Source organism: Equus przewalskii, chromosome 6 (assembly GCF_037783145.1).
Source record: "Equus przewalskii isolate Varuska chromosome 6, EquPr2, whole genome shotgun sequence".
Classification (NCBI taxonomy): Eukaryota; Metazoa; Chordata; class Mammalia; order Perissodactyla; family Equidae; genus Equus; species Equus przewalskii.
Window position 1 is genome coordinate 37960781 of NC_091836.1, and position 25303 is coordinate 37986083.

The 25303-nt window shown below is 45.6% G+C and overlaps 1 protein-coding gene and 1 long non-coding RNA gene across 8 annotated transcripts in view; one reads left to right on the top strand and one right to left on the bottom strand.

Annotated features, from left to right (window-relative positions):
* The window catches only part of FLI1 (Fli-1 proto-oncogene, ETS transcription factor), a 120642-nt gene that overhangs the window by 19293 nt on the left and 76046 nt on the right, over positions 1-25303 (top strand). The gene's annotated exons all lie outside the window — the stretch shown is intronic.
* On the bottom strand, positions 12383-23536 carry LOC103551407 (uncharacterized). Of its 2 annotated transcripts, XR_011540960.1 has the most exons (4): positions 23448-23536; positions 21834-22440; positions 14736-14880; positions 12383-14074 (listed from the first exon to the last, which is right to left on the bottom strand). It is a non-coding gene; the product is annotated as an uncharacterized lncRNA (long non-coding RNA). The 2 variants fall into 2 exon arrangements; XR_011540959.1 differs by lacking the exon at positions 23448-23536 and having other exon boundaries at positions 21834-22661.

Below are 25303 nucleotides of genomic sequence, written 5' to 3' on the forward strand. Positions count from 1 at the left end.
TTTAAAAAATCCTGTTTAATTGAAGGGAAATTGAATTCGTCTGGTTTTGATTCATTTACACTTAACTCTTAAAAAAACAATATTTTGAGGACTTATTTGATGTCCAAGAAGAATTTTGAGCCTCTTAATGAGTTTTCTGGAAGGCTTTTTTTCTTCTTCTTCAGACAGGAAGTGGTGGTGCTGTGCTATGGGCACAGTCAACCCTGAAAGGCCCCAATTCAGTTTGAAACTATCGCCCACCATTTTGCATGAGCCCCAATGGCCCTTGCTAAGGCCTTTCTTTCCCTACTCCTCACCTAAGAGCAAGAAATTCACCTTCCATCTGAGGAGGAGTAACAATGAGAAGGAGCAATTATAAGAAGAAAAAGAGTAAGTTATTTGTCTAGCTCTTACTATGTGCTAGTATCTGTTTTACCTTTATAGACATACTCACGTTTGGTCCTCATAACAATGCTAAGATGTAGGTATTTTCATTTTGGAGAGGTGAAGCGTCTTACCCAAGGTCATACAGGTAGAAAGTGGAACAGCAACGATTTGAACCTAATCCTGTTTGCCTCCCAAGTTCATAGAGCTTAGCCACTGTGATACCTTGCCAGATTGACACACACATCCATAAAGTTTAGGCTTCATACCTAACCCATCGATTGAGGACCACCTAGGGTTTGTTGTTGTTTGTTTTTCCCTCTAGTCTAAGTGACCCCCACCCACAGGCTGCCCTGGTCAGATTCATGGTGTTGCTCAATTCTCTGCCACCCTTTATGCAGGGGGATCTAAGCCCTGTATTTCCTAGGTGAGAGAGGCTGCCTGGCTTTGTTTGCAGGTATACTGGAGAGCAGGCAAGCAAGGCTGGAACCAACAGGTTCTGTTTTACTTTAAGGAGCTAATGAGATGACAAAGAGAAAACGGTTTGCAGCTCAGCAGAGAATAGCGTATTCTTTGACTTGACATGCTTCCTCCTCTACTCTCCTACCTTTCCCTCTCTCTTGCTCTCTTGTTCCCTTTTTTATTCTCTTTCACTCATGTACACACACAAACTAAACACATTGTTAAAAAAAAAAAACAGGTTGGGGGGGTTATAAAAAAACACAAAGAAGGGAATGTTTTGCAAGGTTAAAAGGAAATCATCGAGAAAGGCTAACTTCAGGCTCCCGTTTCTCCTGAATAGCACTTCTTGTTATTTCAAGGCTGATTGACTTATAACTGCATCCACAGCCACCTCACATTAGTTCCTTTTATCAGCCCAAGTGAGACTTCCTGTGGACTGGCCCAGCTTCCTGATGTATTTCCTTTTTCCTTTGGCAGAACAAAGAAAACCATAGCTCCAAGGATCCTTGGGAGCAAACATAATTTAGTATTGAAGAACGTATTATTTTAAAATTTTCATTCTCAATGCGTAGGGCTGAGTGTCCGCCTTTGCAGTTTTCACAGCATTCTATACAGCATCATGATGGGCCCCATGTGCAATTATGAGGGGTCAATGAGCCACTTGAACTCATCCTACTTGTAGCTTGATTTCATTCAAAGAGGGAAAATTAACCCATTCTCCTCACTAACACTACATGAACATCCCCCATGCCATACCCACACGCATCTTCAAGAGATACCTGGAACACCTCTCCGTGTAGGGTTTACTCCTCTGTTATCCTAATTCGATATAACAGGCCAGGAAAGAAACCCTCTTATTTAGAGATTTCAACCTATCTGTGTTTGAGGTTGTAGCTCTAGAAACACACATGTAAGAAAAGAAGCTTCAAAGTATATCCAAAGTGTTATCGATGTCAGTTGAAGAAGAAATTCCAGAAATTGGGATGAAGGTGTTGGTTTCCTCTTTTGTCAGGAGTATGCCATATTACTCATCACCACTTGGCCTCACCACCCACCCTACACGTTATTTCTGAAAGACCTTTAGGCATAATCCAGGGTAACAAGGGGGCACTGCTAAGACAGCTGCTTGTATCTGTCATATCTCCCAAGGCAAATATCACAGTTGCCAACTTATAGTACCCCCCTCCTCCCAGTACTCTTAGAACATAACACGCCATTGCACAGAAGAGACAACTGAGGCTTCAAGATGTGATATGTCTAAAGGAAAGAACTGGGCAAGAGACCCTAGAAGCAGAACTCAGGTATTCATATGCCCAGACAACACAATCCACAATGAGGATGTTTCCAGGAGCAAAGATATCAAGACTTATTAAATCCACAGGTACTCATGATTTCTTTGTGCATTGATCTTATTTCTTGACCATTGGCATAATACTCCTGGGGAAGCGAAGATGGAATTTTCCATAGGAACCACTTAGACAGCTAAGCAGTCATGCAGCCACCCAAATGTTATGAAAGGAGCTTTTTCTCTTTACAAGGATCACTGATTTGGAATGGAAAACAATTGAGGCTGAAATGTAGCTCCCCTGACAAGAGACGTATTTTTAAGACAAGAGGGCTAATTCATCATGGGTAATTCATACTGATTTCTCCCAAATGAAATAGGTTGAAAGGATATTCTCAAAGAAGTTAACTCAGAAACTATGACATGAGAGGAGTGTGTGAGGGTGAGCGTGGGCATGACTAGGGTGCTCAGCCCCACAGAACCTGCTCTGGCGATGCCAAGGGAGAAGGTTAGCATGACCACATTTATATGTATGAGCGTGAGATCTTGCTTTTCCTGGCACTGTACTCTGCCACCAGCCCTGTACCCACCCATGCTTAGTCAGGAATCCTAGAGCAGAGATCCAAGTGTTACCTCACACAACTCCCCCTGCCCTGATAATGCTCTCTGTGGAGAACCATATTGTGATCTTCGCCTTCTCCACAAAAAGAGCATATTGGGTCAAAGGCACAAGTAATCTTGCTCAAGTAGGGTCTTTGGTGCAACATAGGACTTCCCTAGAGGTCAAGGATTTCAGGGGTACCTGTACATTCTGCACTTTTCTAGAAAGAGAAAGGAGAAAGCAGACTACTTTCCTGTAAATGTCTTTTCAGGAAACTGGCATGTGGAGCATTTTCCCAGGGTGCCTAGGGAAGGCATCCAGGCATATGGATCTGCTGCTCTGAACACTAGGGCCTCTATGCTCTTCCTTCTGGAGATTTGTGGATCTCTGTATCCTTACTGGGTATGTAGTGTGGTAAAGGAACACTATGGTGATCCCTCCCTGCCTTCCCAGATGTTGCCCCCAGACGGTATTATAGACAAGCTACCATCAAGCAACGTGCTGGGTTTGGAACTCATCAGAATCAGTCATGTCTTCCATGAGTTCAGACGAGGTATGACCCAGACTCTTCTCTGCCCAGAGCACCCTTCTTTTGATTTTTAAACCCTGTGTGTATTTCATGGGAAATTTCACATGCCTGTTTCTGATTCACTTCCAATTAAAGGCTCAAAATGCTGGTTTTGTAAGAGCTCTTTGATGATTCGGATTCTTGTTGGTTCATCCTTTTTACTCCTAAATGTCCACAGAAGTTTAATAAATGTTGCGTAGACATTTGCATGCTTAATTGTTAAAAATAATTTGAAACAGGAGAGAATGTTTTACCAGTGTGCACAAAACAAGCACATTTACAAGGGGAAAGGAAGAGATGGATGCCTCAGTGAAGGTGAACTCCTGTGGAAAAATCAGGCATCACTGAAGGTGGGCACCTTCGTGTGTCCATCACCAGGAGAGAAGGGTGGCTCTGAGCTCAGGTCCTCTGGAAGGGTCAGGGGAGTGTTACATGGAGCATAAGTGTCCTTCATAATGCAGCCAGTCAGCATCAATGAGCTGTCAGTTGAGCGGTCAGTCTCATTGGAGATGGAACCGGTGGCATGACCTTTTGCAGATACTAACACTACCTTCACCTCCCCTCTGACTGGAGGGAGCTAGTTGTCTGCAGTTATGGCAAGCCTCATCCTCCATCTGCTTCCTCATAGTCATGAAAAAGCTTTGATGATGAACCTACCTGGGTACACTTCTGCACTAAATGCAGAAGACACTGACAAAGCAGACCTATGCTCCCCTGGGACAGGACCCATTCTGTGTCTGTATAAGTCCCTCTAAAGTGCTAAAGTGGCACGGGGTTTGGGCAATCTGAGTTGTGCTCCTGGTTTCTTAGGCTAGCTGGGTGACACTGGGAAAGTTACTCTCCCTTTCTTAACATCTGCTTCTCCATCCACCCAAAATGACTAAGACTAATGGAAGGACAGTCTTCTTCTCCCATGGATTTGGTAAAAGTCTGGAATGAAGAGTTGTTTGAACTTCTTAGAGAAAAGCTTTAATTAATTATTGCAATATGACTAACTATTGGGTGGCTCATTACACAGTTGTTCTTGTTGTCAACTGTAAATCAAGCAACATTTCCATTTCTGGGCCTCACTTGGACTTTTTCTGAGGAGAGATCACCCTCGTCTCTTCATTGTTGGGAGCTGGTTAGCAATATTCAGTCAGCTGGAGTTACAAAGTGTTAACTTTGTGTGCACACAATGTAAAGTGGGAATGCTGTGTACTGTGTGGCGCTTCTTGCCTGAGACAGGGGACCCAAACATCGTACTAAAGCTAGCAGTGAAAGGCTGGAGTGTTTTGCAAGTCATCGTGATGGTGGCAGATTGGTTCCATGAAAGCCATGTGCAATCCGAAGTGTGAAAATCTGGGTTTAAACCTGCTGTGTGATCTTGAGCCAGATATTAACTTCTCTAATCTTCTCCTTTCCTATCTATAAAATAAGAATAGAAATGATAGTAATAATAATAAATATTAAGTTTTTTACCTGCCTTACTGATTAATTAAAAAAATCAAAAGAAGTGTGGGTGTGAAAGCACTTTGTAACTATAAAGTGCCGAGTAAATGCTAGTTATTATTATCTTAGTTATTATTCTCATCCAGGTCAGTGTTTGAACATAACGGATAATAAATGTTGCTTAAATTGAATTCATTGGGTTGCTTTTTTCTGGCTTTAATGATTCCAAAGACTTACTGGCATTTGGCTAAATTCGTCAATTAGCTGTGTATTCACATCTCTGCCCATATAGACACTCTCCCCTCCCAGTGCACCAGGACAGACCAAACATCACCTATTCTTCCTTTCCCTCCCTCATATCCGGCCATTGTTCTACTCATGAAACTCCCACCCCAATCAATGGGGGTTTTACGTAAAAACCGATGGCAGGATATGAGTGCAGCTTCAGGAATGCCAGGCTTGTGCTGCTGATAAAGAGAGTTGTGTGAAATTGAAAACACCAGAGAAACAAAATTCTCCTGTCCAATGTAAGCTACTCAGTTTTTTTTTAGGATTATCTCTGCTTTTAAAGAGTCAAGAGCCCTCCTAGAATACAAAACACATATCTTCTGCAAAATTGCCTTTTGAATAGTTTTAAAATACCTATCTAACACCTAAACACCCACTGACTCCCCCTACATTCGCCTGTGCCATCTCCTCTGTTATCTTCTCAGTGTCCTGGCGGCAATAGGTTAAGGGAACACAGGGCCAGGCCTGAAGCTGGATAATAGAGTTTTCAGTTCTTCTATAAGCTCTGCTTCACCATCGCCTTCCAGAAAGAAGAGTTTTCCAACTTAAGAGGGACTGTAGAACTGAACTCCCATGATCAAAGACTGTAAGTGAGTTTGGGCTGTGATGGTCTGTCTTGTGTTGAAGCTACTCTCAGGTTTAACTGACTTCAGTGTGAGTGAAGGGGCAACAGAAAGTAATTTGACTTGAAGCTGGTCTTCTGCTAGTGTTGGAGTCGGCAGCTCGCCTCCCATGTAATGAGACTACACAGGGCGGGTTTAGTCTTTGTTGTCATTATGCATCATCAATATTTTAGGAAAGGTTGCATCTGTAGTCCATGCTGCACTACAAAACCAAATATGATTATGTGACCAGAAGTGAAGCGAAGAGGAAGAGCGTTTGTCCATATTCTACCCACACTGAAGTAGCTAAGTAATGAAGAGATAAAGAAAGGAAAATAAAGTGACCCTTTTCATTTTAAATTGCTCATCCACACATTTAGGATTGAGATTAAGAGCTTCTCCTTAGGTCTTTTTTCCTGAACGTGTTGAATTATGGATTAGAGTTTTATGCCTAGCCAACAGAATTGGGATTTTAAAGTCCACGGGGCTGGATATTGAGCTACTCAGATACTGACCTGTGTAATTTAGGAACCACAACCTGGCTAAGAGCAGGCTTACTGCTTTTTTCCCCATGAAATCAAACGACTACCAAGATCTTGATGGTGCATCAAAGGAGCATTCTGTGTTTTTCTACACCAAAACCATGGAGTGAGGGTAAAGAGATTAGCATCTCAAATATATATATTTCAAGTTATGAAGACCGCCTCACATAACAGAAGCACATGCAGCCTTGCAGGAAACTCTTTTTGTTTGACCGTGGTGTCTCTTTGTGAGGTTGGGTTGTACAAAGGTTCTGGACAAACTCAGCATCCCTCCCTCTTCACTCTGCCCTATGTCTTGCTTAAACATTTACAGACTTGGAATTAGCCAGTGTAACACTTTCTAATCTTTTTCAAGTAATTCTAAATTTCTGGTTTTAGATTTGATTTAGGTAGAAGGGAACAATGTTTTCTTGGGCTGTAGAAGGCTCAAACATCTCTCTTTTGAAAGCGTTGATGAGTAGGAAGCTTCATGAGAGACATGGCTCTTCCATGATTTTTGGGATAAGAGATTTGGGAAACCTCGTAAGTACTTCTCAACTTTCTTAATCTTATCTTAAAGGCAAAAGAAAGTAGAAGACCGTCTTTATCAGGGCTTTCTGCAAAGATGGAATTTTATTTCATTTGATTTTAGTTCATCTAACTTTAAACAGCCACATGGGGCAAGTGGCTCCTACATCAGACAGTGTAAGTCTATGTAATTCAGGTCAAAAATGTCTCAAAATCTGAATTCAGTTGGAGGATATATTCACACGGATTATTCTTATCTGAGTCAGCAATGTGTTGTCTACATGAAGACCAACGTTTCCATTTACTCTTAGGACTAACATTAAAGCAAAACAAAATGGATAGTGAATGTCCAGCATTACCCAGGTACGGCCAATGTTGGCCTGGAGCTGGAACTAAGGCTACCATCTAGTCTCCCAGCTTCATTTTCAATTCTATACTGACCTTTAAGAATATAATGCTTTCTTTTCCCTTCTATAAAGTGGAGGCATGTGGAATTTATCACAAAGATATTCACAGATTATGATTAAGTTATATTGCACTGTCAAAGAAAGGTGTGAGCTTTTTCTGGATGTCCTTTCATGGAAAAATGACCTTGGCCAAAGAGAATCCTATACAATGTAATGATTTAAGGTTCTCCATTTTTAAAATACTGGCATTGTGCTAAGTTCTTTGTAAGGTCATTTTCAGCTCTAATGCCTTATGCCACCACGAATATTATTTCCTATATCATAGGGCTCCATCCTATTAATAGATAGTTGGCTTTTCTAGTTCCCAGATTCATATAACTCATTGTAGGGTGATTTCTCCTTAAGTATAAATGTGAACAAAGCAACTTAATTTAGCAAATAACTAGCTAGAGAGGTGGTCTTTGAACCCTAATTTTCCTCCAGTGAGTGGTCCCTCAGTTGGTACTGTCCTGTGGTACATTTTGTCACACAGGTCCACGTGTTTGTTGTCTCCAAGACAAGATGCAATTTCTCTCTTTCCTTCGTGGCCATTGCCCATGGATAATAGGAACATATGGCAAGCTGTACCTGCTGTGGCTTTGGAATTACTGTGAGGAATACGCCCCCTAGTCCTTCTCAAAGGGAGGTCTGACCTCATTACCAGGCCTCTCTAATGAGCAGACTATGGGGGTTTTCATTTCGGAAGTCTTCAGGTTGATATTACTGTGAAGGTCAGTCCTGTGTCTGTCACTGAATCTGTGGCATAGATTTCTGAGTTGAATTGTTTAAGACCAGGCTGGATGGATGCCACGGAGAAAATAAGGCAAAGATTCCTGCAGTCTAACTCTCCATAATGGTTTTAGGGGTGATGAAGCATCATGGTCCTGCTTCTCACTCACACTCGCCCTCCAGAAATGTAAAATCCAGAGCAACCCACAGGCCCTAGAAATGCCCAGTTAGAGTTTTTAATAGTCCCATCTTGATTACGTGTAGAGTCCATCTTTAGTTTGATATTTCTGTGGCCCACGCATTTTCAGAAAAATCTCTCTTCAGTTTGAAATCTTCCACCTTCGTTCTTTTCAGATTGTATCTGGAATAAGGTGAGGAAGTGTGTGTAGAATACAATTCTGTGACCATGGTAATTTAGTGACTCCTGTGACATCATCTTAAGCATCTTAGTGTGTTTTTTTTTTATTGAGTTCATATTAGTTTACATCAATGTGAGATTTCAGTTATACATTATTTCTTGGCTGTCACCACATAAGTGCCCCCCTTCACCCCCTGTTCCCACCCCCCATCCACCTTCCCCTGGATACCACTGAACTATTTTCTTTGTCCTAGTACTTGTTTATATTTCACATATCAGTGAAATAATCTGATGTTTGTCTTTCTCAGACTGGCTTATTTCACTTAGTATAATTCCTTCTAGGTCCTTCCATGTTATGGCAAATGGGATGAATTTGTCCTTTTTCTGGCTGAGTAGTACTCCCTTGTATATATATATATATATATATATATTTCACATCTTCTTTATCCAATCTGTCGATGGGCGCTTGGATTGCTTCCATGTCTTGGCTATTGTGAATAGTGCTGCAATAAACATAGGGGTGCATATGTTACTTTGGATTGTTGATTTCAAATTGTTTGGGTAGATACCCAGTAGTGGGATGGCTGGGTCATATGAATGGTCTATTCAGTGTGGGTTTTTAATGTTTGCTGTAAGCTCTTGAGGTCAGACACTCTGCAGTTTGTCTTTGAGACCTCAGCACCTGGCACATATTCGTGTATTTATTGAGTACCTTCTGTATGCCAGGGGCTAAGATACAGTAGTATAGAAAGATGGGCAACGCTCCTGCTTTGAGAGAAATTATAGTCAAGCAGGGAAAACAGATATTTTGCCAGTTATTATAAGTGCAGAACTCTGTGAAAAGGGAAGTCCAGGGTGCTTCACAGGAGTCTAATATGGGGACCTAACCTAGGCTCGGAGGTCAAAGGCTTCCCTAAGGAAGTGACATTTAGACTGAACCCCGAATGATAAACAGGCATAATCATGAAAGAGGATAGGTCTTTGATACATCTTTGGTGAATGAGCGAATGATTGAAAAGGCTGCCTTCCTGCATGGCTGTTCCGTAGCATTGCTAAATTAACCGTCACATGCTTAGTCATTCTGTCCATAGTCTCTCCAGGCATTATCGGTGGGTCCATAAGCCATTTTCTTAGCCTCTCTCTTCTTCAGTAAAGGCAAGTAAAGTGTAATTGTGAGAGGACAATTATCTTTGAAGATATTATCAGACTAGTGTTTTACTGAGATCATACAGTACATATATATTGGTTTATATGCTTTTCATGTGCAATGCATCCAGAAATTTCAAGGGCAAGAAGGTTCTAGAAGGCTTACTTCTGCCTTTGAAAATCCTAGCCTGTGGAATCACGTGGTCTCCGTTGGTATACCTCCTCACTGGCAAAGCAAGGCAGCTCTTTGCCAAATAGAGCTCTGGGAGCTGTGCTTGCTGGCTTTGAGGGGAAGTGCTGTCTGTCCTTAAGCACAGGCCTGGGTCTCCATGCTTTGGTTTCCTCCACTGCAGAACAAGGAGATTCTGCCAATGATAATGTTACCTTGAAGTGATGTAATAAAGATGGCTGTAAAAGCATTTTGCAAGATCAACAAAAACGCCTACAAGAGGCATGCTATCTATATCTGGTGTTTGCCAAAATTTCAGAGAAAGTTCTCTGATCTGAGACTCTAGAGAGGTTAAGAACGGGGACTGGCTTTCAAGATCTTCTCTGGAATTTCTGTGCCCTTTCCTTCATTATTATTTTACAACAACTTTGGCAGGAGGTATCAGTAATGTCAATAATAATAATAATAATGATAATAATATTTACTGAGTAGTTACTAATGAGCCAGGCACTGTCCTGAGCACTTAAATACATTTTAGCACCTCATTCCCACCACAGCCCATGGAACCTGTCATTATTAGACACACTTACCAGTGAAAGGGACTGAGGCAGAGAAAACTCAAGAGACTTGCCAAAAGTTATGTAGCTGTCTGATCCCAAAGACTGTACTCACTACATACGTGAAATATTTTGAGCTTTTCAGAATAAGAGCTCGGGGTTGCTAAGTAACTAAACATATACAGTTAATTATTCCTGCCCTGGAATACAAGAGTGTTAACATTAACAGAAGTTTATTTTTGCAGTTCCTTTGGTCTTCTGGTATTCCCACATGCCTCCCCTTTTCCTAACTGTATTGCTCTCCTGTTGTTCAAAGTGGAAAAAAAAATCTATTTCCAACTTGTCCAAAAAGAAAATGAATTGCATCCAAACTAGTGAAAGTCGTGTTGAGCGATTGAAGAAGTTGGGGCGTCGATCACGTTTGCTGAGAACCGGCCTACATAAGTAGAGACGGAATGCCAAGATCTAGGCTGTGTTTTATTACCAAGATCTTAAACAATTCTTAAGGGCCTTTTTATTACCTCCACTATCCCTCATCCCACCTCATTTAGTTGGATGCTATAGAGAGAAAACAGAGTTTCTACCTTCTCGAAATGGAAACAATAGACTTTGCTGTGCTACTTCTATTTCCCCACTGGGGAATCTGAGAGATGACCTGATTGAATTCCACTCGGAAAGGTCATGCTTTGAATTCAAGGCAGAGGAAAAAGCGAAGAAAACATTTTGCAATGATACCCCATGGGTCCTGAGCACACTGGGGCCTCCCCTCACTGCATTGTGGTCTGCTGATAAGGATAACATGGATGACAAGCGGAACACTTCCAGGACAGAGGAAATTCCGTGTTTCATTGTTTAAAGGAAGCCACCGTCCACTCAGGAGAGCAAGGTTTCGGGCATAGGCAGAGAATTCCCTGCTGGCAGGCCAGAGAGGCAGAGGGAGCCTGCTGGTGCAGTGGGACCGGGGAGCTGCCCAGCTGCTTGTGAGCGCATCTGTCCCTAATTCCATCTTGGGAGTACTGGCACGGTTGGAAGTCAAGAAGGGGTCATTGCAGTTTATGGCATTCGTAGGGGTTAGGAGCCAGACTGTTAGAGATGGAGGCACGCGGGTTGGGAGAGTTGAAAGCCTGATTCTCACAATGTGGCCCATTGAGGAATCGCAGAAAAAGCACCAGGAGATTTAGAGAAGTTGATCTGGTTTTGAGTTTAAATTCTAGACCTCCTTCTCTCCCCACCCCCTCCAAGCCAAAATGTCAGAAAAGGGCCTGGTTTCCCTTTATGGAGTGCAGAATAAACAGATCTTCAGCAGCAGGAGAGGGGCCCACTTCCCCAGCCCATAATGCCAGAGCTGGGGGTGGGGGGCCGTGGGGAAAAGCAGTTACTCTTCTGTCTGGTTAGTATTTGGCATTGACTTTCATTTTCTCCAACCTCTGTTTTCTAGAAGCCTGCCTGTACGGGAAGTACAGGAATAAAAGAGAAGCTGATCTTGGGGGTTTTCTTGCCAGACTTCAAAGGAGGTGGACTTTTGATTTTTGATACTTTGGGGAGGCATTTCCAAAATTAAAACTGTGTTGAGGAATTGAACCCCGAGACTGAGGTCCTGGCTGGTCGCCAGTCTGGGCGCACTGCTCTTCTCCTGATGGAGCTGATGCTCTCTGGGCTCCCTGCTCTCCCTCCCGGCCCAGGGAGTGAGCCGAGCCCTGGGCACCGTGGGGTCAGCTGTGGTTAGCTTGGCCACAGGGCTCTGCATTCCTTCTGGGCTTTGCTTGGTTTGGGTGGGTGTGTCCACAAGTTTACTCTGGAGAAAACTGAGACAAAGAGTCTAAATTGGGCAGGATCTCGAATCTAATGACTTGTTTACAGATCCTGTGCTTTTTCCAGTGCAGGGAGGAGGAAGAGGAAAGGGCAAGCTCGTTACTGTGGGCATGGCACATTGTTGTTTTTCATCCCAAGGAGGTAGGACAGTTTCAGAAAGCAGCAGGCCATCTGCCTGGCAGTCAGTGGGCAAAGCGGCACTCTGTGTAATTTTCCAAGGTGGGGAGGAAACGGCGGCGGCCTCGGCCTCTGCCCACCGGCTTGGCTTCCGGGGAACGTACTGCTCTGGGGAGAATGCCTGACCCCGCCACATGAAAGGCCCCGTTTCCTCCCACTGCAACTTCGAGGGATGGGGGAGATTGCCCTCTTCACCCCTGCTCCAAGTGCACCCCAAGCCAGAGTACCCAGCGAAGAATGTGCACCTGTGATGTGGCTAAGGAAACAGTACAGGACCTGTGTAAGGAGAGAGGAAAATCCCAGAAGGCCCTCTCTAATAGGAAAGCAGACTCATTAAGGTTTTGCTATAAGGTGGTATTTATTTAATGATTGCTAAGTGTAAGAAATTCCTCCGAAGGAAGAAAAAAGTGTACTGCAAATTTGAAAACTTGTTCTTCCAGATTCTGGCAGTTCTTCTGGGGCTCAGAGCTGCTTCTTCCAAGACATTTGGGTCCTTGGCTTTACCCTAAGGGGTGGTGTTGGACTGCAGGGAAGGTGGGGGGAGCCCACATCCACATGTGCACGGGGCACTTGATAAACATCTCTTTTAGTTCCCACCCCAACCCATGAGGTATACGTGGCAAGTACCGTTTTATGATGAGGAAACTGAGGCCCAGCGAGATTAAATAATTGGCTCAAGGTCACACAGCCACTAACTGTGTCATGCTGGGCCTCTTTGCACCCAGTTTGAGCAGGGTTACAAGGCGAGACAGTAACCCATGGGTGCCTGAGCTCCTCAAACTGAAAAGGGGGGGGCCCTATGATGCGGTCTGTTACCTCTCCTGGGTTGTTTCAGTTGGGTGTGGCTGATTCAAAATTATGCTTCAAGAGAATATGCTCCAGACCATGAGTAAAGAAGCCCAAACCGCAATGCATTGTGGATTCTTATTATCCAAAGTCCTCCAGCTGTTCCCAAAGGGACATCTAAGGTGGTGCCAGGGATGGTGGCGGAGGGGAGGTGTTCCTGGAAGCCTCTGAACCCTTCTCGCAGAGAAGCCTCATAGAAAATGGCATCCCCAGATAATCCAATGTTTGGAATGGAAAGGGACTCAAATTAAAGATAGCATCAGCTGTACTGTCTACCCCACCAACCGGAATAGGTAAAACTGTACCAGCTAACATTCACTTTATACTTTGTCGCTTAAAACCTCTATCATGTCTATTGACTCATTTGACTGCTGAGACATAGGAGGGGCAGCTATTCTAACTGAAAACAGAGGCAACATGATGCGGTAGACTCGGGTTCCAATGCCAGCACCTGCTGTCAACCAGATGTGCGACCCTAAGCAAATCCTGTAACTTCTGCTAGCCTCAGTTTCCTCATCCACAACATGAGGGACTTGCTCTCCAAAATTCCTCACACAGTGGGAGTCAGGATATGGAGATGATTCTCTCCAACCTTCTGGGGCTCCCCCAACACTGGCATTCTAAGGCAGGCCACTGAGCGCCGTCACCTTCCCTTCCTTTCCCAGCCCGGCTGGAGCCTGACCAATAGGAGACCAGGTCTGAGGAGGGAAGGAGTAGGTGGCAAGATTCCTTTCCACTTGTTTCCTGCACCTGGAGACAAGAACAGAGGCCGCTGTTTGGATGACTTATTGTTTAGAGCTTTTGTTTGTTTGAGCTTGGGGTTTTTTTCAGCTTTACAAAAAGAAACCTGCATATTTTTCGAATTTCAGTTGTTCCCCCCACAGCCTATCTCAGCTCACCACCTTGCAACTGGCCAATCGCGGGGTAAATCTTAGTTAATAGCAGCAGATTTTCTTATTTATCAGCACCCCATGCTGGAGGCGGAGAGTCAGTGAAATGGGAGGAGCTGCTGAGCAGCTGAGGCTGGACTCAGTGGAAAATCCAGAAGTGCAGATGTGGATCCAAATTGGGCTGAAAAACCTCATGAGATCAGGCTTTCTTGGACTTCCTGCTTTTAGCCTAAGCAGTATGTTCAACATAAACGAACTTTCGGTATTTTGAAACTTCCGTTTCTGATCTCAGAACCTGGAAGTAAAGAGCTGTTGTGAACATTTCCACAAATTTTGTCATGGTTATTCTGGAGGCCAAGTCGAACCCAGTAATTATGGAGTCTCGGGACTCACTGCGATCACAGCAGGCTGCCGGGGATGGCAACGCTGGAAGGAGAGAGGCTCTCTGCTAAAGAGCCCAGGCTGTAGAGACAGGCGGGACTGTGTTCAAATTCTAGCTCTGCCACTTCCGGCCATGCCACTTAACCTCTTAGATTCTTAGTTTCCTCATCAGTTAGATGAAGAAAATATACCATTTCATAATGTTGTGAGGGCAAATGGGGGAGGAGTGTGTGTGCACTTGATCTCTCCCCTCCTTTCTCGTACATATACGTGCATGATGTGTATGTGTATATATATGCACACACATGCATACATATCGATGTGTACAAAATATATGTGAGTGTACGTATGTGTACTATAATTTATTTATTTTTACCTTGAATTAGTAGACTCCCCTGGGAGCCCAAGGCACCCAATTTCAGATAGCTGTGGCATTTGGAAGTCACTGGAATCTCCCTACTTAACTGTCAAAGGGTGCTTTACACAAAGGCAGTGAGGGGTCTGGATGCACACAGGATGAGCTCTGTGGAACTGGAGAGAACTCGGGTGGTTTTGAGTGACAAGCCGAGACTTACCCTCGCCTTTGTGCACATCTCTTTTGCTTCCTGGGCCTCCCTTGCTTTCCTGGGATAAGCTAGGAAGGAATGCCGGGCAGGCAGGTGCTGTAGGAAAGCGAGGTGCGACTGGAGCACTGCACAGTCGTCGGTTGAATGAGCAGGGCTGTGTCAGGGTGAGAAAAGAGGGGAGAGGGCGAGTCAGGGACGGGAAGGAAAGGTATGTCCAAATCCATCCAGCGCTGGGAGAATCGGCCTCCTTGGCCAGCCTATGCTAAATATACTGCTACTTCTTTCCTTCTCGGTTTTTTGGCTTAAATTTTTCTTTTACTCGTAAAGCGTATTATCTATTTTTTAAGTATTTTTTTAAATAAAGATTTCTGAAGTAATATGTCACCCTTGTACAAAATTTGGAAAATACAGAAAAATTACAAAAGAAAAATGCAAAAGCACCCATAGGCTCACAACCCAGAAAACAACCTTTTAATATTTTGGTGTGTTTCCTTCCAGTATTCCTAGTGAAAATATATAGATATAGATGTCTTATTTTTATATAACCATAACCATATTGTTTTGTGAATTCCTTTTATTTTCGTACTGTTAAATTATGGATATTTTCCTGTATCATGAAATGTTATTGTACTCCTAAAGGATGTACAGTAAACCATTAAATGAATGGTAAATGCTGGGCTTTTGAATAGTTTGTATCATCTTGGTTCTCCCTAACTTCTGGACCTGGAATAGCATTTTGTAACAAGCCTAGACTTCTTTCTTTGTTATTTTAATAAAATAATCTTTATAGGTTTTAGAAATGAACCCATGTGAAATGCCAAGATGTAGATGTGAAGGAAGTCACAGAGTCCCCCTGGAGTCGTCAGGCCCATAGGCCGGAGGCACGGGGAGGCGGGGCGGCCTTGGCTCACCTCCTTGGGAAGCCCAGCCGACACTGGATTGATTGCAGGCAAACCCGGGACCTGATCTGATAGCACAGAGACACCCACAACTCTGAATTTCCTGCTACCGTGAGGCCTCTTCTTTCATAAGCTGTTTGGCTTACACATACGTGGAAAGCAACTACTAATAATAGAAGAGTTACCTCTTTTCTTCCGTTGTCAGGCTCTGCAGTTACTGCTCAGAGACTCCCGCGTCTGGCAGCTGCCTGCCACTCCTCTGCCCCTCACAGCAACACGGTCAGCCAGGCTCCTCGTCAGAACGAAGCCAGGCCCTCTCCGCCTTCTGCGTGTGTGGCGGAGGTTGGGAAGGTAGCTTTCTGAGGGCTCTTTGTCTGACCAGGGAGAGGGACTTCTCTGCAGCAGGAGCCCATCTGGCCACCCCCTGCACTTCCCCCTCTACCCAGTCAACCATCTCTTCTTCTCCAGCCCCGACTAACCTAGCTGCTCAACAAACGAAATGTTGAGAAGCTGGAACCTCCTGGCAGCTTCAGTAGAGTCTGTCCTTCCCAAGTGGGTGCTGACCAGTTTGTGAGCAAGAATTCTCTGTGAGCCCCTCAGGACCAGCAACATCTGCATGATGTCTGCCAGAACTGGGATGGTCAAGCCCTTCATTAATGCTTCGACTCACATGGTGCCACTTAATCATTCATTCATTCTACTAATACGTATTTAGTGCCTCCTATTCCAGGCACTGTAGTAGATGGTGGGGATGGAATGGAGGATAAAACAGACAAAATCCCTGCTCTTATGGTAGATATAAAGGAAGAAAAAGGAAGCACCCAAAATTGAAGAGTCTGTGGTGGGGATTTCAGGGGAAATGCCTGCTGAGTTATAAAAGACCCCTGATACTCCTCTATCTTATGTCTGACATCGGGATCCTGTCCTTAGCCTATTCCCAGCCTCCCTAGATCATGGTTCAGGCTCACAGCTCTTCCAGCTGCTGAGCTGCAGAAAGACCATCCCTTTGTGCGAGATCAATTATGGGCAGGAGAGCATGCCTGGCTCAAGCACACAGCTTCACAGACCCTTGTGGTCAGGGAGTTCCTAAATGAACTCAAACCTTTGGGGGCTGGGATCTGTTTACTCTTGGCACACTGGGATTTCCTGTTTCTAAGAAAATGGGCCTAGATGCTCAGCTGCATTAACCAAACAACATGTTGACGCAAATGAATCTGAAACTTGCCGGCTGCAGACTCTCTAGAAGTTCGGTTTGGGGAATGAAGGCATTTGGATGACTTTCCACACCCTGAATTCCAAGTCAGATAACTCAGGCCAGGTATTTATTGAGGAGACCTCCATTCCTTCCCCACCAAGTGGCTTTAGAGTCAGAGACCCTGTGACCATCCTGGAGCAGGGAGGGGATGGGGGACCGCTCCCCTGTCCACAGCTGACCTTAGATGTAGGCATCCCAAGATGTAGACATCCCAGGTAGCCGTGGTGGGAGGCTCTGAAAGGTTCATTCCCCAGAAGTCTCCATCACCAGTATCCCATCTGCCTGAAATGGTCACCATGAGCTTATTCCTTTGTGCTTCTGGGAGACTCATGTCAAAATGCAAGTTACCCAGCGAGATGACTTGAGTGACTGCATTTACTATAAGAGCTTAGCTTAGCAAGGTCCTGTGCATATGGCAAACCTGTCAAGTTTTGACAGGGTGTGGGGGAGGGGAAGGCGAGAAGGCAAAGGAGAAGCTGTCAAGGGATGCTTCTCAGAGAGGCCCAACCCAGAGAAGGGAGGGCACCCCCACAGGAGTGCAGGATGAGGATGTTCAGACGGGGAGAAGAGCAGGCTAGAGACACCAATTTGGTGATTGTAAACACCAAAAAACCACCTGGCCTACTTAGCTACGTTGGCCTCAATTTTACAGTCTTTATCAATATTTGAACCGAGGGCCTAAGTAGTATGGCTTTCACAGTAAAGTGCAACTACGTGGGTGGAAAACATGTAAATTATTGGAGATTTATTCCATAACAGGAATTCTAGTCATTGAGATGTTGCTAATTAATATTGCCTGCTCAGGAGCTAGTCAGATGAGGTAAAGTTCCCTTGGGAAAACGCAGTCTGGGGAGTGACGCAGAGCGCAGAAAGTCAGCGCAGGGACAGCTAACACAGTCATTCATCTTGCATTCTGACCACATATCAAGTATTGTGAACCGTGGGGTGGGGAAGTCTCCAAAGAATCAGGAGGAAAAATATCCATGACAACTGTATACATGTCCAAAACAGCAGTGGAGCAATTAAAGACAACAGGGAGCAAGTGGGAGATCAGGCAGTATAAGCTGGATACGCCGAAAAAATTGAGATGAGAAGAAAAATCCCTGTGGGTTTGTGCTAGTGTGGGAAGGCTTCATGGAGGAGGCACACTGTGACCTAGGAAAGCTCATCTTCATGGGTGTCTAAATCTTTGGGTGATAAAGGGCCTAAGTCAATGTCTTTACAAATGTTGGAGACCTAGAAATGTGGTGAGCAGCAGTGGCTGTGGGTCATTTTATGGAACTTGTGCACAAGAATATAGACATTCCAGAAATGGAAATAAAAGAACTGCATTCCTGGCACCACGTTTGTGCTAAGCTCCCGGAGGTGGCCACGTGTGGGAAAGAGAAGGAAAGAAGGAGGACAGGTACAGGAAGACTCTGCCTCAGACTTTAAGGAATGGACGAATGGAACGCATTGTTTCTTTCATGATTTAAGCATCAAACATTCGTTGAGCGCCTACTAGTTCTGGGCAGTGTGCAGCATTGAGGATGCAATTATGCATAAGACCTGGACCCTGGCTTTGATTAATTCAGAGTCCCCTGAAGGAAGCAGGCATAAGTGAATATTCACACTCAAGAAGAGCAAGTGCTTTCACAATAGTCTGTACAAAGTGTCACAAGAGACCAACTGAAGGGACAACTCGGTGTGCTGGAAAGGACTGGGAGTTGGGGATGGCTTCACGGAGCGCAGGTACCAATGGAGCTAATTTTTAAAGTGACTTGGAATTTGCCTGACAAATTTTCCCTCCAGGGAGAGCGAAGAGCATGGCAGAGCGTGACCGTGGGAAAGGGCGTGCCGGGGTAGGAAGAGAGCCGCAAGCATGGGACAGCAGGCGCGGAGCTGGAAAACGGCTGGGGCCTGACCCTCAGAAACCTCTATGCCAGCCTGGAGAGAATTTGGATTTTGTGTTGTAGATGACAGGAAAATCAGTACACATTTTTGTTAGAGTATGACAACCAGTGTTCCGTTCAGTTGCATTAACTAAGCATTTATACAGCACCTACTACATGCAGAGCACTCACTGTGCTGGGTAGTTCTACAGGTCATGCAAAGAAAACATATCTCAAGCGCTCAAGGGACCCCCAGTAAATTTGGGGAGGAGCAAGTAGAGAGAAAGGGTGAGGGCAAACATGACCACAAATCACTTTGATATTAGATCGCAATGGGTTCATTGTTCTAGGAGGAGCACAAACAGAAGTTGACGTTCCTTTGTTCGTATTCCTGTGAAATTCCCCACAGCCCAGACTGATCCCTGCCCTCTCTGGTCAAAGCAGGCCTGACTTGGAGGACCAACCATTTCTCATTTTCTTTCCACGATTCTCCCTCTTCCACCAGCAAAAGTGCTTTTGTGAGGCCCACAGAGAACTGGGGTTCAAGCTGGAATGCCAGCAAATAGATGACACGCAAAAGCCACCCAAAATAAACTTGACATCTCGCCTTCCTGACAAGCCTCAGTGCTCTGCCCAGTGGTATGACTCTAGGCTGTGACGCTAGGTCTTCTCTTGGTTTAGATAAAAACTATAATTAGCTGCCACAAATGCGAGTGAATGTGGGAGGGGGAAGGGAACACCTGAATGTGAAGAGTTTTTTCTGGATTTGTTTGTTTCTGGCTCCTCTTCTTGTTCCGAGTCTGTGTTCAGCCAAATACTTGTGTTTGCATATGAAAATTGTCCCATAGATGGGCCTGAACACAATCCCTACATAATACTTGACAATGCAATCAGGGTCTTCCTGTGTCTCCCCCTCCCCTCTTCCCTGTCCTCAGCATGCACGTGTTGGTACATCCACACATGTACACACCTTCAAGCAGTACAGGAAGCTGGAGGTCCCCTTCAGATCATAACCAAAAGTCTCAACCCTCACAACTCACCTGTGAGCACAGCAGCCAGGGGCTCCGGAATTCGGAGCACACCTCATCACATCCACCTGAGGCAAATGCCCAGCGACCTTAACGGTTTGTGGGAGCCTTGCACTAACTGGAGCCTCCAGAGAAGGCAAAGCAAGGGCGAGACTGCCGCACAGGCCTTTGAATGTAATACATGATTTACAGAAAGACCTCTTGTCATCCCTTTCTTTTATTCTCTCTCCTTTTCTTTCTCTCTTGCTCTCTTTTTGACTGAGTTGCCTCAGGGCTGGTGGTTTCAAAACTAGCAGCTGCAAACTTATGAAGGAAAAAAACCCAAACCACAAAAACCCGTCTTGTGAAAACCGTGTGTGCCAGTCTAAAAGTGGTAGGCCAGGCGGGAGGAAAGCCTGTTAACGCATCAGAAAGGCAGAAGCAGGGAGTCTGAGGACCACAGCTGGGCCTTTAGAGTGGAGAGGAAGTATAGCATGTCCAGGGCACAGGGGATTAGGGGACAAGGCCAGAGAGGAGTTTGGGAGGAGTGAGAAGTCCTAACCAGCCAGGGAAGCCCTCTTAGGAATGACTCTCTGCATCCGCTGAGCTGTCTGAAACACTCTGGCTTCCCAAATGCAAATCAGACCAGCTGCTTCTACCACGTTACTAGTATCTTCTTCCAGAAGACCAAAGGTCCAGCCTCTACTCTAAGTCTACTTGGAAGCTTTTGAAACACCTAGTAATATGTGCAACTGTGTCCCAACTCCTGTCTTAGCCCCATCCTGCCCAGCTAACACCCACTCATAGTCACCTATGTATTCACACCTTTCAGAACAGCATTGATTAAAGAAAAAGATATCTCCTCAAACCCAGCCCTAAACTCCTACTCCATTGCTAGTTTCAACCTTCAAGTCAATCTAAGGGAGCAGGAAGTAGGAAGGACGTGATGGGAAAGCTTAAGACCCTCTTAGAAAGAATCAAGTCCTTGTCTGGCCCAAGACTGGACAAAAGAAGTCCTCTCAGAAGTTTCATTGAATGTTAAGGCTGGAAAGGAGAGTCCCTGAGTGACACAGAAGTGGCCTGGGCTTTTTCTCCTGACCTCCTGCCCAAGCTCCATACCAATGGTGTCTTTGGTCAGAACAAGGAGGATACTTAAGTCATTTGGCCAGATCATCAGGAGAATGCCGTTGCACCCTGCTGTGGATGGGAAGAGCAGGCCATTCATAGACCCACAGACAAAGGCAAAGGAGGCCAACCCCAAGAGGCCCCTGTGGACAACATTCATTGCCAGGCCCTGTGGGAAGGACAAAAGAGAGGGAGAAACTACTGCTTAATGAAGAAGACCCAAAGGAACTCCAGTTGTAAAAATGAGGCAAAAGAAATCTAGTGTAAATTTAAGTGTAAGTATTTGAGGAGAAGCAAAGTTGGTGAAGTGATCACAACTGGGTGGGGTTAATGAGAGAAAGCTTCAAGGAGGAAGTAACTTCTGAGTAGAGGTTGAAGGAGGGGAGGGACAACGGCTGGGTTAGAGCAGGGGGAAGAGGAAGTGTGTTCTGTGGGGGAGGGTGGCTCATCTTGGGGAAGGGTAATACTGATTGCATCGTGGCCCTAGGCACTCTGCCATACTTGAAGGTCCTATCTAGAGTTAATATCACTTGGATATATTTTCAAGAAGGAAGAATAATGTTATTAACCATAGGCATGTTGTGTAGTAGAAAGAGCATGGACTTTGGAAGGAGCACACTGGAATCAGACAGATCTGAATTCACTTCTTAGCTCTGCCACTTATAAGCTGGGTAACATCCCAAGCCTCGCCTTTTCAAACCATAAAAGGAGGAGATTATTTCATAAGGCTATGGTGAGAATGAAATTAGATGAGATAACTCACACGAAGTGCTTCGTTCTGTACCTGGCAACGAGTAGCTCCTAAATGGATAGTGGCTAATATTAGATATTTTACAGCTTATAGATTAGAAAAGCAGCCACAGGAAACTGCTTTAGATCCCCAAGGGGAAGAGTAGAAGGAATTCGGATGCCTGCACGCTAATCTCAGCAGGACAGGCCCTGGTTCAAACCTTTGGTGTGATGAAGTCAGCCGAGATTTGGGTGAATCCAAGTGCTAGGTATACGGTGGTGGCTGTGAAGAGAGCTGATACGTGGGCTTCAGAAGCCGGCCTGCTGCAGCCTGAGGGCCCCGTGCCTGGATTTAAGTCCCCATTTGATTAAGAAGAAGGTCCATCCAACCATGTGTGCTGATGATTGTTTAACAACCAGCTCTCCAGGTTTGTGTAGCGTTCACCTATTTCCACGGTGTAAATACTCCCACGTGGCCGTTTGCAAGCTACTGAGGTGATGTCACTCATTGTGGAGTAGGGAAGAACGTGGCAGTCAGCTCTCACAAACCTAGATGAGCCCATTCCAGCATGCCACTGCATCCAGCAGCCCCTGTCACAGGTGCCAGCCGTGGCCATCTCAGAGCAGAATGGGCATTGTCTTCCATGCCTGGCCTAGTTTTGCTTCTCGTTGGTTTAAGTAGAGCGGTAAGGAGTTGAAGGCGTGGAGAGAGCACCATCCCTGCTCTCTTCTCTGGCCTGCCCCGGGCAGAAGTGAAGGTTCCCTTCCAGGACTCACTTCCCCTCAGGGCAGTTCCATACTGACTAGCAAGTTCATTTTCCTCGCAGGCTGAAACAAAACAAAACAAAAAGCAGCTCTCTCCTCTGAGAGGAATCTGACGGTGCAGCCCCAGATGCCACCACTCTCCTTCCAGGGAGCTAACGCTGCCCGCCTCTCGGTCTGCCCGCAAGCGGAGTGGCTGCGCCTGGCACAAGGGAGCTGATGAGGCCAGGCCCTTCCAGTCTCCCTTAGGAGGCGGCAGGGTCCGGATTCATCCTTAAGAATTATCTGGCAGGGGCTGTCACAGAAACGGAATGCCAGAGCCCAAAAGGCCTTAGGAATTGTCTGTGCGCCCCCTTGCTGTGCGGCGGGCGTACTGAGGCACACCCCTGGGCTGTGGCAGATCCCCGAGGAGACCTCCCCTCTGGCCTGCGCTGGCGGTGCTCCTGTACCTGCCTGTGCTCTCACGTCTTTCTCACATCACTTCTTCCGTAACTCCTGTGGCCCCTGTGAGGATCAGCTCCCTCAGGCAAGTGCTGTGCCTTCTCTTTCTCGTGTATTCCCCGCAGGCACCCGGCCCAGCCCTTGTGGATTAGCTGATAAAGAGACCTGCTCCTGCTTTGCGGTAAAGGAAGTGATAGCAGGAGCAGCGGTGGGGAAAGGAGCAGAATCAGGGCAGCACGTTCTGTCTTGGGATGCCTTCCTTCAGCTACAGGGAGTATCTGGTTTCCACTCCCCACCACCCTCGTGGACATCGCCACCTTTACCTGAATACCAAGTCAGCCTGCATGCCCTACAGCATGCTGCGGGATATCACAAACCCGGCAAAACAAACCACAGGCAATCAGCCCCCTGGCTAGCGGGTGGGGCGAGGGAACTGAAAGGAACCTACAACCCTCCACGGCCTCTGCTCCAACCGCCAGAGCACAGCCCTTCTATCTGGTGTTCTCTGATCCAACCACATCGAGCCTCCATTGTGATGACAGGGCTGCCCTCGCCTGACGCAGTTCACGCAGCACTGGCCGGGCTCCCATGTGACTCCTAATCCTGAACCCGGACAGCAATTTGAGTTTCACCTGCAGGGAGAGTCCTCTGATAGGCAGGCACCTCTGCTTTGTGACCTGCTGTGGAGGAGGACACTAAGGACACCCAGCCGGGCTCTGCCAAGAGACTTTGTTATGCTCTGTGTTTAAAAGAAAAAAAGTAGGAAGGGATCAATAGAGTGACAGGAAGTGAATTTATTATATTTATAAACAATGAGCCCGTGTTAGCATTTCAGGTGTCCTGATTTATCTCGCAGGTGGGAGGGAAGAGCTGCTGGCAACCTTTCGCTGGGGGCTCTGAGTTTTGGAACAGGATTTCCTCTGCAAGTTGTCGAAGATCAGATAAAAGTCTTAATCTCAGGCACACACAGCCGCAGGCTTTGGCCCCTGTGCTCAACTTTCAGTAATGAGACTGAACAATGGTTTGGGATTCAGTACAATTAAAGAGGTGGGAAAAGAAAAGGATCAGCCATGAGGTACGTCGGCTTTCCATGGGAAATGCAGGTCTGCTGAGTGGGCTCCTGAACCAAGACAAGGTTCGGTACAACCTGGGTCCCCTTGCTCCCTCTGACCTCCTTGTGCCTAGCAGAAAGTAAACAAAATAGATGCATATATCTGCCACCTTTTTTCAAAGGATGGAAACCAGAAGCAGTCACCTCTTGCTTCTTGAGCTGGGTTCTTCTGAACCGGCCTGGAGGAACATGTCCCAGCATTGGCTGGTGGGACTGTGAAGTTGGGAAAACTTTTAAATTGTTCTTCAGAATGTTTGCACTAAAGGGACGCCTATTTTTTCAAAATGCGTCTATAACTTTAATGTCTTTTCAGAATAGGAATAACCAAGAACATTCATTAAGTGGCACTCCATTAGAGAGGGCTCTGAGGAACTCTACTGAACCAACCCCTGCCTTCTAAGCAGTCCTATCTCAGAATATAGACTTTATCCATGCTGAGTGAGCCAGCCAACTGAGTTTGTAGAAAAAGTTACAGGACGTAGAAAAGTTGAAAATCTTGAAATCAGGGTCAACTCTCCATAGGATTCTTTCTGCTCTAAAGTCCCACTTCAACTTCATATTCTTACCACCCCAACTACTTCTACCATGTATTGTGTTGGATTGTGTGGCCTCTGTGCTAAAAACTTTACTTGTATTCTGTCATCTAAGCCTCACAACCTCATTATCCTCATTTTACAGATGAAAACCTGAATCTCAAAGAACTTTCCTAATTTGCCCAAGCTCACCCAGGTGTGCACATTAGACCCAAGCGTTTACATCTACCTTTGTGAGACCAGGATTTCAGTAGCTCCTCTGTTCCTAATACTCATTCCCCTCTTTTTCAGCAGGGGAGAGGAGCAAGGTAAAGGGCCCATCAGAACTGCTAAAGCCATGGCCCCGCTCAGGAAGGTGTGTTTTAGTCTAGAACGTTGATAAATAAACTGGCACCCCGAGGAAGTACTTTCAAAGCAGTGAGGAAGGGCTCTGCCTTAGGTGGGGATCTGCAACGAGAGACCTTTTTCCTTTGCTCTGGACTGTTCCCCTTTGAGAACAAAGGTGGCCTGTGGTGCTGGGCCCCGCAAGCACTGACACCCATAACTTTTCTGTTGGCTCTGCCTCTGGTAGGATTTGGGGGAGCTAGACCAGGGCTGTGGGACGGATACGCCATGAAAGGAGGTACATATTTATTTGCCAGGAGAATGTAATGGGGGGAAGCAAAGCCTAATTAATGAGTTTCAGAATGAATGATTTTCCCAGATGGTTTGTATGTAGAGGCTCATGGAAATCCTGCATTTTCCCATTGCTGTTTCCCATCCTTTCTGAGCCTTGGTTGAATGGATCCGGAAATCCTTTGGAAAAGAAAGTGCACTGGTCTGTTCACCTTGAAAATGAAGATAC